At 47.3% G+C, this 14,600-nt stretch overlaps 1 protein-coding gene across 1 annotated transcript in view; it reads right to left on the bottom strand.

Annotated features, from left to right (window-relative positions):
- Positions 1–13,911, bottom strand: part of LOC148508513 (inositol-trisphosphate 3-kinase B-like) — a 135,332-nt gene extending 121,421 nt beyond the window's left edge. Inside the window, exon 1 of the mRNA XM_088444436.1 lies at positions 13,553–13,911. The gene's annotated coding sequence lies outside the window, so the exon portion shown is untranslated. The remainder of the gene's footprint in view (positions 1–13,552) is intronic.
- Between the last annotated feature and the right edge of the window lie 689 nt (positions 13,912–14,600).

The raw sequence follows: 14,600 nt of genomic DNA, 5'->3' as shown, positions 1-14,600 counted from the left end.
GGAGGTTAGGTTCAGACATTGGGGGGAGGTTAGGGTTAGGCACTAGGGGGAGGGTTAGGGTGCAGGGAGGGGGAGGTTAGGTTCAGGCACTGGGGGGGAGGTTAGGGTTAGGCACTAGGGGGAGGGTTAGGGTGCAGGGAGGGGGAGGTTAGGTTCAGGTACTAGGGGGGAGATTAGGATTAGGCACTAAGGAGAGAGGGTTATGTTTAGGGTGCAGGGAGGGGGAGGATAGATTCAGGCACTTGGGGGGGGGGTTAGAGTTAGGCACCAAAGAGGGTGGCCTGAACAGAAATAAGTGCCCTTGTGACAGGTGCCACGAACGCGTTAACCCATAGCTGTGTGTACATATCCGGAACCTATGGGTTAACGCGCATTAGGCGCAATTTTACTGCACAAGGAAAAGGGGGTTGTAATTCAACAGCGCCCGAGGCTTACACCCTTTTCCACATACGGTAAATTACCGCGCCTAATTCAATTCCGCCCTAAGCCTTAATTGTTTTTAATGATTGATCCCCTGTAAACAGAAATTGTCTGACGAATTAAAACGTGTAAGGCCCCGTACACATTAGACGATATATTTGGACAATATATAATTCTGACACGGATCGGAATGACATATCGTCTAATGTGCACGCACAATCGGGTGTGCATATGTCGTCAGCGACGTTGCCCTGTCGGATGTGCCGCGCGCCAAATGGGGGGACGACGCTGACGGCGTGCAGGTAGGTGGAGGATGGAAGGCTATATTGTGCAATCACACAGTGTCTATGGCGGACCGCTATATCGTTTCATCGAGCCTAGGGTCACCTGGGATATAAGTCGTTCTGATGTGTAACCAGCCTACAGTAAGTATCGGTATCGGGGATATTTGCAGTAACACATAAACTTTCTATCGTCAGATGATAGATGTGACCCATAAACTTAAACTATACTTAATTAAAATAAACACACGAGACGAAGTTATGCCATTTAAAAAACAAGTGGTCAGCTTTATTTAGTTACATGGTAGGTATGGTGGCAGGAGAAAGAACGGCAAACATCCAGCATCCACTTGTCTTAGGCCAAAAGGATATCACAACTTATGAGGGCCAACTATCCCAGACAAGGGTAAGTGTGAACTTAAAACTTGCAAGGGCCAACTATCCCTTTCAAAGCAAGTGATGCGGACCCAACACTCATGCCAACGCACCATTCATCCTGCTCAGTCGAGAGGAGCCGCTGACCCCAATAGGGTGGAATCAGCCTATCAGTGCATTGAAGGGGTGCGCACCGCTCATACTGCCGCAAGATGGACGATTCAATATTGCCGGTTTTTCCCTGCTATGAAATAAAGCCGACACAAGACGCAATAGGGGAGGAAGGGTGGGAGATCAAATTCAAGATGCAGATTTTACAACATCAGATTCCCCACACCCTCTCACATAACACGCCCCCTAACCTCTCATCCTATCACCACACCCTCTCACATAACACGCCCCCTAACCTCTCATCCTATCACCACACCCTACCACATAACACGCCCCCTAACCTCTCATCCTATCACCACACCCTCTCACATAACACGCCCCCTAACCTCTCATCCTATCACCACACCCTCTCACATAACACGCCCCCTAACCTCTCATCCTATCACCACACCCTCTCACATAACACACCCTCTAACCTCTCATCCTATCACCACACCCTCTCACATAACACGCGCCCTAACCTGTCATCCTATTACCACACCCTCTCACATAACACGCCCCCTAACCTCTCATCCTATCACCACACCCTCTCACATAACACGCCCCCTAACCTCTCATCCTATCACCACACCCTCTCACATAACATGCCTCCTAACCTCTCATCCTATCACCACACCCTCTCACATAACACGCCCCCTAACCTCTCATCCTATCACCACACCCTCTCACATAACACACCCTCTAACCTCTCATCCTATCACCACACCCTCTCACATAACACGCCCCCTAACCTCTCATCCTATCACCACACCCTCTCACATAACACGCCCCCTAACCTCTCATCCTATCACCACACCCTCTCACATAACACGCCCCCTAACCTCTCATCCTATCACCACACCCTCTCACATAACACGCCTCCTAACCTCTCATCCTATCACCACACCCTCTCACATAACACGCCCCCTAACCTCTCATCCTATCACAGCTGCCGACCCACTGTCAAACAAACACCAACACCCCCTTAACTTTATTAACCCCTCTATCCCTGACTAGAAGTTTATGCGCCCTCGGTTCTAGCCCAAAACTCTGTTATATTTGTATCAACATTCTGGCATTTCTCTGGTACTATCACATTGCTCCCGTACATCGGTTAAAATAAAGGGACCTAATTAGCTCTGAGGTGGCTTTTCCAGCGACCTTGTTTGCCGCTTTAAACATCAATTAATAATGCAACTCCCAGCAATAGGAGTTCCTTTATTATTGTTATAATGAAACAATGAGGACAATTAATGAGAATATCAAGTCACTGCAATTCTTCTTATACCTTTGTCCTTTGCAATGGAAGAAGCCTGATAAGTCTCCCTTTGTGAATTCTGCAGAACTTCGGCAGCTGAACTGAAAACATTACTCTGTATCTCAGGAGCTCTAATGGGGGTGAAACAGGTTGTCAGCAGGTGGGGAATATGTCTCAGCACTGACAAAGGGCACGTACCTGCTCAGCGCTTAATATCAGTAATTATATAACAATATATGATGTCAGGGTACAGGAAGAGACTTGTAGAACCATGCCAGAAATGTCAGCAGTCTTTGTATCACGGAGAGTGCAGATCATACTGTATAACCAAATATGTCACGTAAGGGTGGGACCATAGTAGATACTTAGCTTTTAAAGAGAACCTCCCCCTCCCCCTGGGTCACCATTTACGTTTTACTGCTTTATAACATAGGGCCTAATTCAGAGCCGGACGCTATTTGCGCTCGCTCGTTCAGAAAAAGGGGCCGGCTATTTAAATTGAGCGCTCGCTCTTTGCGGTCTGTTGACGCCTCTATGTCTGAGCGAGCGAACGAAACATGCGCTCGCTATTTTGTAAACATACCCCCTGGCAGCTCGCATCCTACGTCATCTCCGCTATTTATTAGATTAATCGAGTAAATCGAAAGGTGTCTAAACTGCTCGCAGTGCTTGTGGTTGGATTTTCCTACCGCAAACATGCGAACAGTTCAGGCTAAGAAACAACCAAGTGACGTGGCCGATGACGCTGCTTTGTTAATTATGCACACCCTTAAAATGCCCGTTTTGACCGTTTGGCACGCCTGCGTTCGGATCTCCACTCCCCGTTTTACAAGCACCTTCCCCTGTTACCACCCACAAACGCCTCATCCTGTCACTCAAATTAGCAGGCACTCGCTATTTTGCGAGTGCTCGATTTCCGACCGCAATGACTTGTTGGCGCATGCGCATTTCGACCCATACGCATGCGCAGTTGTGCAAACATCGCTCGGAGCGAACGAGCGTCCGCTTACGAGCGGCTCTGAATCAGCCCCATAGTTCCGTGAGCGCTTTCTACGTAAATAGCCACTAAACATAAAATACAATTTGCCTTCTATAATAAAAAAAAACTTATAATAACAGTCACAAACATATATGCAAACGTTTTCCTACCTTAGGGGGAGATGTATCAAACCTTCGAGAGAGATAAGGTGGAGAAGTTGCAACCAATCGGCTTCTGTCATTTATCTAGGACAGTCAATAAAATGACAGTTAGAAGCTGACTGGTTGCCATGGGCAACTTCACTTTATCTTTCTCTAAGATTTGATACATCTCCCCAGTATATGACAGGACTTGAAATGTCTAACAATGTATTTACATGTGCTAGGCATTGCCAATCACAATATATTTTTGCTGGTATGTTGCGGATGATTATTGCCTCTCACACGTTTGAGGTGTTATCTCACAGCTGAGGGGCGCACTGACAGCGCACAGGTGTGAACGAGCCCGCAATGAGGTGTCGGTGAAAATGTTCACAGATTCAATTATCTCATAACATAGTTACCAAAATATCCCTAATTTCCAGCCACAGTCCCCGGTCAATTCTCTTTGACATATTTCCTCCCACATAACACGGTTTTACTTTAAGGAGTACATTTACTAAAGTGAGTGTTGTTAGAAGTGAGTTTTAGAAGTGATGTTGCCCATAGCAACCAATAGGATTCTAGCTATTATCTTCTAGAAGGTGCTAGTTAAATGTTAAGTAGAATCTGATTGGTTGCTATGGGCAACATCACTTTTAAACTCACTTCTAAAAACTCTCACTTTAGTAAATTTACCCCTAAGACTTTTTACAGTATTTCTTCTTATATCTGTTTATTTCCTGCATATACTGTACATACATATACATATTTAAAATGAATCTACAAGCATAATATGTATAAAATATATAAAAATGTTATCGGGATTATGTATAGTTGTTTGCAAAGGCGAGGCTGCCCTAAATACACAGACTACACAGGTAGCCGAGAACCTCATGCTGATGTTTGTTGTTAATGCATGCTGAGACTTGTAGTTCCACAGCCGCTGAGGTGCCATAGCATGCCCACCTCCGGCATATATACAGATGTGTCCACATCAGGGGCGTCTTTAGAGAATAGGGGGCCCGTGTGAATTTCCCGACCGGGGCCCCCTCCTCTCTGCCTGGCGGCCGGCAGCCGACTGATGCGGATGGCCAGCTACCGGAGCATTAGTAAACTCTGGGCACTGGAGTGTGCCCTGAGTCTACTGCACATGCGCAAAACACCGGAAAAATGGTTGCGGCGGGCACAGGACCTCGGAGATGTAAGTTTTAAGTAATATGGGTGCAGGGTGTGCGGTGCGGGCCCCACCTAAACCCGGGGGCCCGTGTACATTGCACACCCTGCACCCATTATAGATACGCCCCTGGTACACACACATCTGGCCACGTTAAACAGCACTTAGTGAGCCATGCTGCGACTCGGTAGCGTCAAGCGTCTTTTTTTCATGCAACTTTTTAATGCGTCTTATACGCAACGCGATCAGCGGCTGTCACACTGTAACGCAGCGTTTCGCATGCAGATGCAGCCGCAGTCGCACACAGAATATAGGCATACCCATCGTTTACATCAGCAGAAGCTGCTCGTGCGTCCAACGCTTCGCTTTGCGAATAAGTCACACTTTTTAAGGGAAAAAGCTGCACGAAAATACGCTCAGTGCTACCGTGCCGCACGGCGTTCATGCGACTTGTAGCACATGGAGGATAGATGTACGTGGACACATCTGTAACTCACTCCTTAATTCCGTATATGCACATGAAAGCGAAGAGTTCTTACAAATGTCTTAAAGATGAGTCTCCGTGGGAGTTAATTTGTGTTAACGATTAGGAAGATACTGCAAAGTAACGAGGAGCAGGCTGCATGGGCAATATCCAGTTCCGTACATAAAATCTAATTACTTGTGTAACTATTTCCAATTGGCTGAGCTACGTAAGTTATTCTAGCATTTGTCTCCTATTTATTTCACTTTTTGATATTCTACAGCCGGGGCTGGAATGATTAATCGATGTTATAATCAATGTTATCACATTTAACGTTGATTAATCAACTAGTTTGTTTCATCTTATACTGCAATAGTAAAATAATGAGGAAAAATAGGGACATTATGGCCCTCATTCAGAGCCGCTCGTTAGCGGCAGTACGCTCGTTCCGAGCGATGTTTGCACATCTGCGCATGCGTACGGTTTTTAGTACGCATGCGCGAACCAGTCAGTGCGGCCGAAAATCGTTTGTACGCTATATAGCGAGTGCCTGCTATTTTGAGTGACAGAATGAGGCGTATGTGGGTGGTAACAGGGGAAGGTGCTTGAAAATGGGGAGTGGAGATCCGAACGCAGGCGTGCTTAAAGGTCAAAACGGGCGTTTTATGGGTGTGTATATTTAAAACAGCAGCGTCATTGACCACGTCACTGGGTTATTTTATAGCCAGAACTGCTCGCAAATTTGTGGTAGCAAACACCAACCACAAGAATAGCGAGCAGTTCATACGCTGGTCGATGTACTCGATTAATCTAATAAATAGCGGACATGACGTATGGTGCGAGCGGCCAGGGGGCGTTTTTAACAAATAAACGAGCGTATGTTTTGCTCGTTCGTTCAGACTTAGAGGTGTGAACAGACTGCAATGTGCGTACGGATCATTTGAATAGCCACCCCTTGTTTTTAAACGAACGACCGCAAATAGCGAACGGCTCTGAATGAGGACATAATGTTACAAATGAGGATGACGTTAGCAGATCTGGGCACAGGTCTATGGTTATTCATTTTACATTCTCCTACTGTCACTCAGATTTCACGCTGGACACCCGAGATAGCGAGATTAGATATAATATATAACACTTAGCAGCTAGTGGGGGAAACGCACGTTTTATCTGCGTGAAATACTCATTTTGCTCACAAAGCACCACTCATGTTTTTAGCCCATTATATAAGTAAGACGCATCTTGCCCTTACGACCACTTGCGGCTTTCTGCGATGGAAGAGGCGAATAGGAGGAAGGATGGGGGGTGGGGGTTGAGCATGGTTAAATCACGGTGAGGACGTGTTGAGGCAGATGTGACTTATGAAGACTGGGGCACTGGCACATATGGGCATCTCACGAGATGAGAAACTTGCGGGTGATGGACCACGGGCGCAAGTCACAAAATGATGATGGTGATTTGCCATGCATGAAGATTTGGACGCAAACTTATCCAACCAACCACAAATTGGTTCTTTTGGTTTTTTTGGGGGGAGGGGGTTCAAACGCAAACCACACTTATAGTTTAAGTGCAAACTGAGGGCCTGATCCAGACATGGACGCAATGGCGATATTTAACTGCGTATGCATCAAGCTTCATTTTCATTGTCGCTCGCAGTAAGGATTTATTTGCAAAGTGGTTGGCAAGCAGAGATGCGTTTGGGGGCAGGAACAAGGGGCGGCGACTCAAAATCAGGGGTGGTGCGACCGTTTTCGGGGCATTTTTTCAGCCTGTGACTACGATCCCGTATGCAGTATAAATGGCTCCGGCTCATCAGTCCCGCTGCCCATCCTGCGCGGACCACAGGGTTACTCAGAAGGCCGATTATCGTTTGATCTCCGACCACTGCTGAGTCTTTGTAAACTGGGCCTGATTCACATTTAGACGTGATGCCACTATTTACGCCACTGAGCGATTATCGGCCAACTGAGCACGTGTCACGGTCGCACTGTGCACGCGTCAAGGTTCCTTAGCGACGATGCTTCGCAGTGGGGATTTCTTTGCAAAGTGATTGACTTTCAGGAACCATTTGGGAACAGTTACGGGGAATGGCGGCAAAAACGCAGCCGTTTTGGGGGGGTGTCTCATTATACTATCGAGAGCCCATACACAGAACATTTGGCGCCAGTGTCTCAGCTTCCGCGCCAAATCTGCACAACCAGTGGGCTACTGAGATGGTCGATTATCGCAGGATCTGCAACCCCTGCGTTAAATCCGCCATTTGGCGTCTCAATACATTTCCAGGCAGCTGAATGCATTAGCGTATTTTCACACACACGCTGCGTACAGGATTAAAGCTACGAATGCACTGGCGCCCACCTTCTAATCAGTCGCTTGGAGTTGTGGAAGCGCCAGTGGGCATCTCGTTTTTAAAAACAGGCGGCTGCAACATTTGCATATTTTCGAGGAAGGCTCATTACCTGGCATCAACAGAAAATAACCTGAAGACGTATCTGGGTGGCCAAGGAATATAATATCGGTACAGTAACGCCCTCATTTTTAGAAGCTCAAAATTAAATGTAGTAAACTGAGGTATAAACCTGTAAGATTATTAGAATTTCCACCTTTAGAACATTAAATGAAATAGCTGGTCTTCTCCCTCATCAGTCACAGAACACTAACCTAAAATTTGGCAGCTCACCACTGGTAGAACCAGTTTGATGGTTCTATCACAAGGACTTAATGTTTGTATTGCGGAGAGCTATGCCCGCGCAGGATATACCAGGAATTCCCCAGCAGCTGGCACTTGTTTCATAAACAAAAAACTCCAGCACTACGAAGTTCCTTGTGAACCAAAATAGTTCTAATAAACCCTGATGTCAGATAAGGTAACCAGTTTATATCATCTGCATAACCGGTTGAGTTAATGCCCGGTAGTCTTCTCTACGTAGTTTAGCGTAATATACAGGGGACCTGTCAGGGGCGACCCAAAGTACGTAACAAAGAGCCATAACCTGCTCCTTTCCAGAAAGAGGGAACGTCGGAGATTTTTAGGATACACATTGGGCCTGATCCAGCAAGGATCGCAACTGCTAATAAGCACACAACCTGCCGATTGTTGCGTGCGGATGCATCACTAGAGTGTGCCCAGAGTCTACTGCGCATGCACAGATCGCCGGGGGAAATGGCGTGGCCGCCAGTTTCCTGGCGATTTCCTCACAGCATGTGGGTAAAACACTGCGCGGTGGCCATTTTCCAGCATTTTCAGCAGCGCTGAGAGACCCGACGCAGGACCTCGGAGAGGTAAGTTTTAGATAATATGGGTGCAGGGTGCGCGGTGCGGGCCATCTACGGAACCCAGGGGCCAGTGTGCACCGCACAGCCTGCACCCATTATAGATACGCCTCTGCATCACAGGGTGATTGACAGGAAGTGCCGTTTGTGGGTGGTGACCGGAGGTGATCAGCGAAACGCAGGCGTGCAATTAGCAATTCCTGAGTAAAGTCAGAGCTTGTGCCACTGTGCGTGAGGCTGCGATGGTACTCACTGTTACTGATGGTTTCGCAGTCTTGCTAAGGATTACAGATGTGTGTAAGGTAAAGCGGGCGTCCTTATGTTGTGCTGTGACGGCATAGCGATCGCAATGGATTAGCATATTATCGCAGTGGAACTGCGTGAGTAATTGCTATTGCATTCGCAGTTGCGATCGGTAATGAGTCAGGCCCATAATCCACAGGGCAGAATGTAACATGTCTAAAGTCTTCAAAAACATCATGCCATAAACAGAAGACTAACTGACATCGGGATAGGGATCACTGATCCCTATGCTAAATGTTGTTTTTTGGGGGGGGGGTTTCCAAGAAGACACCAGGAGGCAGATTTTTTTCCCTAATAAATTGGATCCTGCTGGAAAAATAGGGCAGATAAAAAAAACAAATGTCAGCTTCCACCTACGGTCCACCACTCTGCATCAGCGCCACTTACCGGAGAAAGTGTACAGGTAGAGTGTTACCTAGTGACCATAGCCGGACCATCCATTAGGCTATCTCGCATTTTGATTAGGACCAATGGCCAAAGAGGGGCACAGATTACCCCAACCCCTCTCCAGATTCTGGATCACACGTAGTGCAGTCTCAACTTCAGCCGCATCCTGCGATCGGAAGTCGCTTGAGATAATCCGCCGGTATTCAGAGTCGAGCGCATCTAGGTGACGGCACCACCCCCAGGCCCGTCAGCTGTGAGAGCAGCCGCCATCCCGGTCATCTGCATTCGTTCCAGCCCTAGCCCTGGAGCAGGGGATACGACTCTGACGGATCTCCGTATACACTCACCCCAGGATAGGACGCAACCAGCGGTGCCTCCAGGGGTGGGGCTGCAGCACAGTCCAAAATTCAAATAGATGAAACACACCAACTGCCACCCCAAATGCCACTGGCAGTTGGTGTGGTTCCCCTATTTGAATTTTGGACTGCGCTGCAGCCCCACCCCTGGAGCCGCCACTGGACACAACCCAGGGGTACCCACCCATGGCAAACTTATTGCACGTGGAAACGCTCGTTACCGCTCCCGTCGCCATATAATAACACTGATCCAGCCATAAGCGAGAAGCATCCGAGATACGTACGATTCGGAATCCCTCAAAACTGCTTTAACTGGCGTATGCAGGCCGTGACGCTTGCACAGTTTGCTAAAGACCACTAAAAACCCTCCGCATTCGCAACTGCGTGCAACCCAAAATCAGGCCCTGAATGCTCAGAAAGCGCAGGGCAACGCGTCCACAAAGGAGCTAAGAATAAGGATCGATGATCCCTATGAAAAAGGTCCATACAGTAAGCAGAAGTGTGCGGGACAGAACCTGAGCACACAAACAGCGATGTCCATGGTAAGTCCTACACTCACGATGTACTAAGTCTGGAAAGAGATAAAGTTGAGAGAGATAAAGTACCAACCAATACGCTCCTGTCATTTTTCAAACACAGAGGCTCATTGATCAACAAGTTTTATCATACGCAGCGAGTTTTAAAACTCATTGCGTATGATAACGATGCTCCAGCCAATCAGCTCCCAGCTGTCATCTATTTGAAAAATAACAGTTGGGAGCCGATTGGCTAGAGCACCAGTTATCATTTCAAAACTCGTGGCATATAATAAAACTCCTAGATAAATGGGCCCCACAGCCTGTAAAGTGACAGGAGGTGATTTCTGCCCAGTCCGTCGCACAGAAGTACACAAGAGGAATGCTCAAGCTGACATTCGCATATTCGCCAAAATCCGCAAGAAATCGCAGCCGGGCATGAACCGCGCACCACTGTATTAAGCTGTATACACACAGGGCCTGATTCAGAGCCGGACGCTATTTGCGCTCGCTCGTTCAGAAAAAGGGGCCGGCTATTTAAATTGAGCGCTCGCTCTTTGCGGTCTGTTGACGCCTCTATGTCTGAGCGAGCGAACGAAACATGCGCTCGCTATTTTGTAAACACGCCCCCTGGCCGCTCGCATCCTACGTCATCTCCGCTATTTACTAGATTAATCGAGTACATCGAAAGGCGTCTGAACTGCTCGCAGTGCTTGTGGTTGGATTTTCCTACTGCAATCATGCGAACAGTTCAGGCTAAGAAACAACCAAGTGACGTGGTCAATGATGCTGCTGTATTAATTATGCACACCCTTAAAACGCCCGTTTTGACCGTTTGGCACGCCTGCGTTCGGATCACCACTCCCTGTTTTCAAGCACCTTCCCCTGTTACCACCCACAAACGCCTCATTCTGTCACTCATATTAGCAGGCATTCGCTATTTTGCGAGCACACAATTTCCGACCGCAATGACTGGTTCGCGCATGCGTATTACAACCCATACGCATGCGCAGTTGTGCGAACATCGCTCGGAGCGAACGAGCGGCCTCTTACGAGCGGCTCTGAATCAGGCCCACAGTACGATCTGTACCACCAATGACATGAAAGATATCTGTCAGTGAAGTCATCCTGTCACATCTCTCAACAGGCAAAGTTGACGATATCGTCCAAGTTGGCCTGCATGTACGGACGATGAACGTTATCATTATCGCTCATCTGGGAACGCGCATCGTTGGTCGATCGTTCACTGCATAAAAATGAACGATATGAACGATATCGTTATCGTTCAGGAAAATTGTCCCGTGTGTATGCAGCATAAGACCCTGTGTGATTAAAAATGGCCATCACAGCGCTACATAAAACGTGCCATGAAACTATCTGGGCCCCAACCTATTGCGCAGTGCAATCGCTTAAACTCTGCGCAGTTTTTTTGGGAAGCATAGTGCGTCTTCTTTTCATTTGTTCAGTGTGTAACATATATCCAGATTCATTGTTTGTTTTATTCATTATCCTGCATCATTGTGGGATGAGTACTAAGGGCCCAGTTTGCGCGGTTTGTACGTTACTTAGCGCTGCGCTTTGCTTAGTAGATGCATTATAGAGTTCTGAGTGAAGCAATTTCTCCCATATTAGTGCATTGGCCTCCAGAGCAGGCTGCAAAGTGTTACAGCAAACGCAAGAAAGGGTTAATCCCAAGGGGCACTTATCTCACACATTCCAATTTAACTCTTTTCTTGCCAGTCTTATTGAACAATGGTTAGATTACAGACCTGCCCTTTGCACGATGCAGAGCTGCCCGCTACACCTCTGTGTACAATCCGTGTAACATAGCAACATGTCATCGCATCATGTCTATGTCTCGTGTAGCGATAGACTGATGATGTCCCCCTTCTTCTGGCTCAGTTACGCCTCCCATTGTCGGTGACTAGTGCAGTTCTGCAAATCACATTGCTGCTTAGTGTATAAATAAATTCACAAACATCAGCAGATTATCCATCTATCTACCTGGATAGACGTCACCTCGCCGGGCACAAAGCTGGTAGAAACATTTCACCATAAAGTACAATTTATTTTGCTGTCGCAATTATTTTTATTTTGCTGAATATCAGGACGTTTACTGACAGCCAGGAATATCGATCCATTTTATTTTTTGTCAAAGACCAAATATATATTTATTAGTAAGTAAGATATTAACTAACATATAAAATAGTACCGATAAGACCAAATGTCATGCAAAACATACAATACATAAGTGACTTGAGCTCTAGTACTGTAACTGTGAGGTTATTAACATCTAATTTGCCATTCCTGACACGCCCCATGTCAAATAGACTGAACAGATTTTCATTTTAAGGTAAATACAGGGATTGATGCAAATTTGACGCACATTACTAAACGGTGTATTTTCCACCTATATGAATAGCTATGCTCCAATCGGCAACCGCCGCATATGCGTCTGGTTTACGCCTGGACATGTCACAGGCTCTCTTGTGCCACTCACATCCATGTTGTAAACCATTTATTAAATATACGTCTCGCTAACTAGAATCATAAATTGCTTAAACGCAAAAGTGTAATCTGCGCCCGAGTGACATGAAGACCACCAATCAGTGTCAACAAAATGATGGCAAACCAGCAATCGCAATCAGTTTGCTAGACCCAATGACTGTCATCATCTATTTGCACCTGCCATTAACCTCTCGCATGTAATATGTCTCCAGGCGCATTTGCACCTTTTCCCCCGCAAATGTGTTCGCATTTGCGCCAACACCGCTTTTCTGTTCTGGGCCTACATGCCAGCGCCCCCTGTCTCAATGCCCCCTTCTCCCTCCTTCGATTGAGCATTTGCGTATGCCCAATTTTGGGGCAAATCCACATAAGCAACGCTGCGCCACCTGGCGTAGCGACCATTCTGCATCACCCCCAGCGTGTCAGTAAAAATTGCTGAATTCAGTTTATTATTTAATGATCAGTAAAAACATATTTCCAAGGTTTAGGGACCTCTCTTCCCCCGGACTCTGTAGAACCTCTTGCAGTGAAATAAACACATTATCCTTAAAAATAAGTTTAGCTACTGGCCACGTTCTTTATAATTTATGGGGGAGCGACAGGACCCCCAGCAGCTCTATCAGCCCCCAACGTGCTGCCTCCAGTATTTCCATGAAAATCATCTTGTTCTTAGCAAAATCCCAACCTCTTCCCTTGTGTGTAAAGTTACGTAACAGTGCCAGATTGCAAGCAACCCTGTGTCTGTACCAGCAATGTGATGGGGAATTAGCAATGCCATCCTGATGCCCCCCTTACCCACAGGCAAGGGGGACATCAGGGTGGAATTGTAGTGCATGCTGTTTTGCATGGAAGATAAAGCAAGATAGAGAAATAAGTCTCATGTTACCATGTACCCCACAGGTAGATGTGTGTGAGTGTGATCGCTGCAGGGTTCTGCCCACTCTGTGCCCAGGATGGAGCCAGCACTTACCTGGGTGATAAGTGTCCTTAGCCAGGACAGTGCAGCAGGGCTTCCTCCCCAGCACTCAGTCCCCTATAACAGCAGCCAGTGACACAGTCCCTGCTTTCAGAGTCCCTCAGTCTCTTCGCCCAGGCTGGCAGCCCATAGCTCCTCTCTCTCTCTGTGCAGAGCCTGTGCTGCTGCTGCTGCTGCTGCTGCTGTATACAATGTAGCAGAATGTAGTACAGGAAGGAAGTTGAGAAGTTTGTCTGGGGCTGAACTCGCTTCCTTGTACTAGGGCTGGTCAGGAGGGAACTGAAGAAGTTTCCATTGTCACAGTCAGCGAGGCTGCACCCAGGCAGCAGCTCACACAAAGCAGCCAGCAGCCTCCTCAGCCTGTTTCCACTGCCTGAGTCTGTGATAGAGGCACAGAGCAGTCTTCTAGCATTTCCTATCCAATCACTAAATTACAGCAGGAAGGGGGGAGAGGAGGGAGGAATAGGGGGTGTGCAAGATCCTTGCCTGGGGCTGGCAGCATCTCTGACCCAAGTCCAGGGTATTTTCCTGGGGTTGCCAAAGTCTGGAATATATATATATATATAATTTATTTTATTTTATTTTTTTTCTGACATTACTGGAAAATGTACAGACAGCTGTCATTTTATTTTCTCTTTTACTGACACATTGTGATGCTCTGCAGTAATAAGAAGCAGCCTGCGCAAGAAAGCGGCGCTCAGGGATTCCGAGTAATCTATGGGTCTGATTCAGGGATGAACGCTATGACGATGTTTTCGCAGTTGAGCGATTATTGGTAAACTGCGCATGCCTGTGAGCCGCACTGCGAAAGCGTCAAAATGCTTTACCGTAGTCGCTGGCTGGGACTTTTTAATCGCAGTGTGATGGATAGGCCGGCAGCGTTGGGGAGTGGTAACGGGAAGTGGCGGCAACAGGCTTCCCTTCCCCGGACGCGCAGAACTTTAGATACACGCCAACGACACTCCCACCAGTCTTGGCGGTTATGTGCGAACACATTGTCACCGCCCAGTTCCCACTATGAAACGCCCTATATCACGGGACG

The sequence above is a fragment of the Taudactylus pleione genome, unplaced genomic scaffold, assembly GCF_031769625.1.
Source record: "Taudactylus pleione unplaced genomic scaffold, aTauple2 ptg000363l, whole genome shotgun sequence".
Taxonomy (NCBI): domain Eukaryota; kingdom Metazoa; phylum Chordata; class Amphibia; order Anura; family Myobatrachidae; genus Taudactylus; species Taudactylus pleione.
Note: the sequence above shows the minus strand (reverse complement) of the source record. Positions and strands in the feature narration are given on the sequence as shown.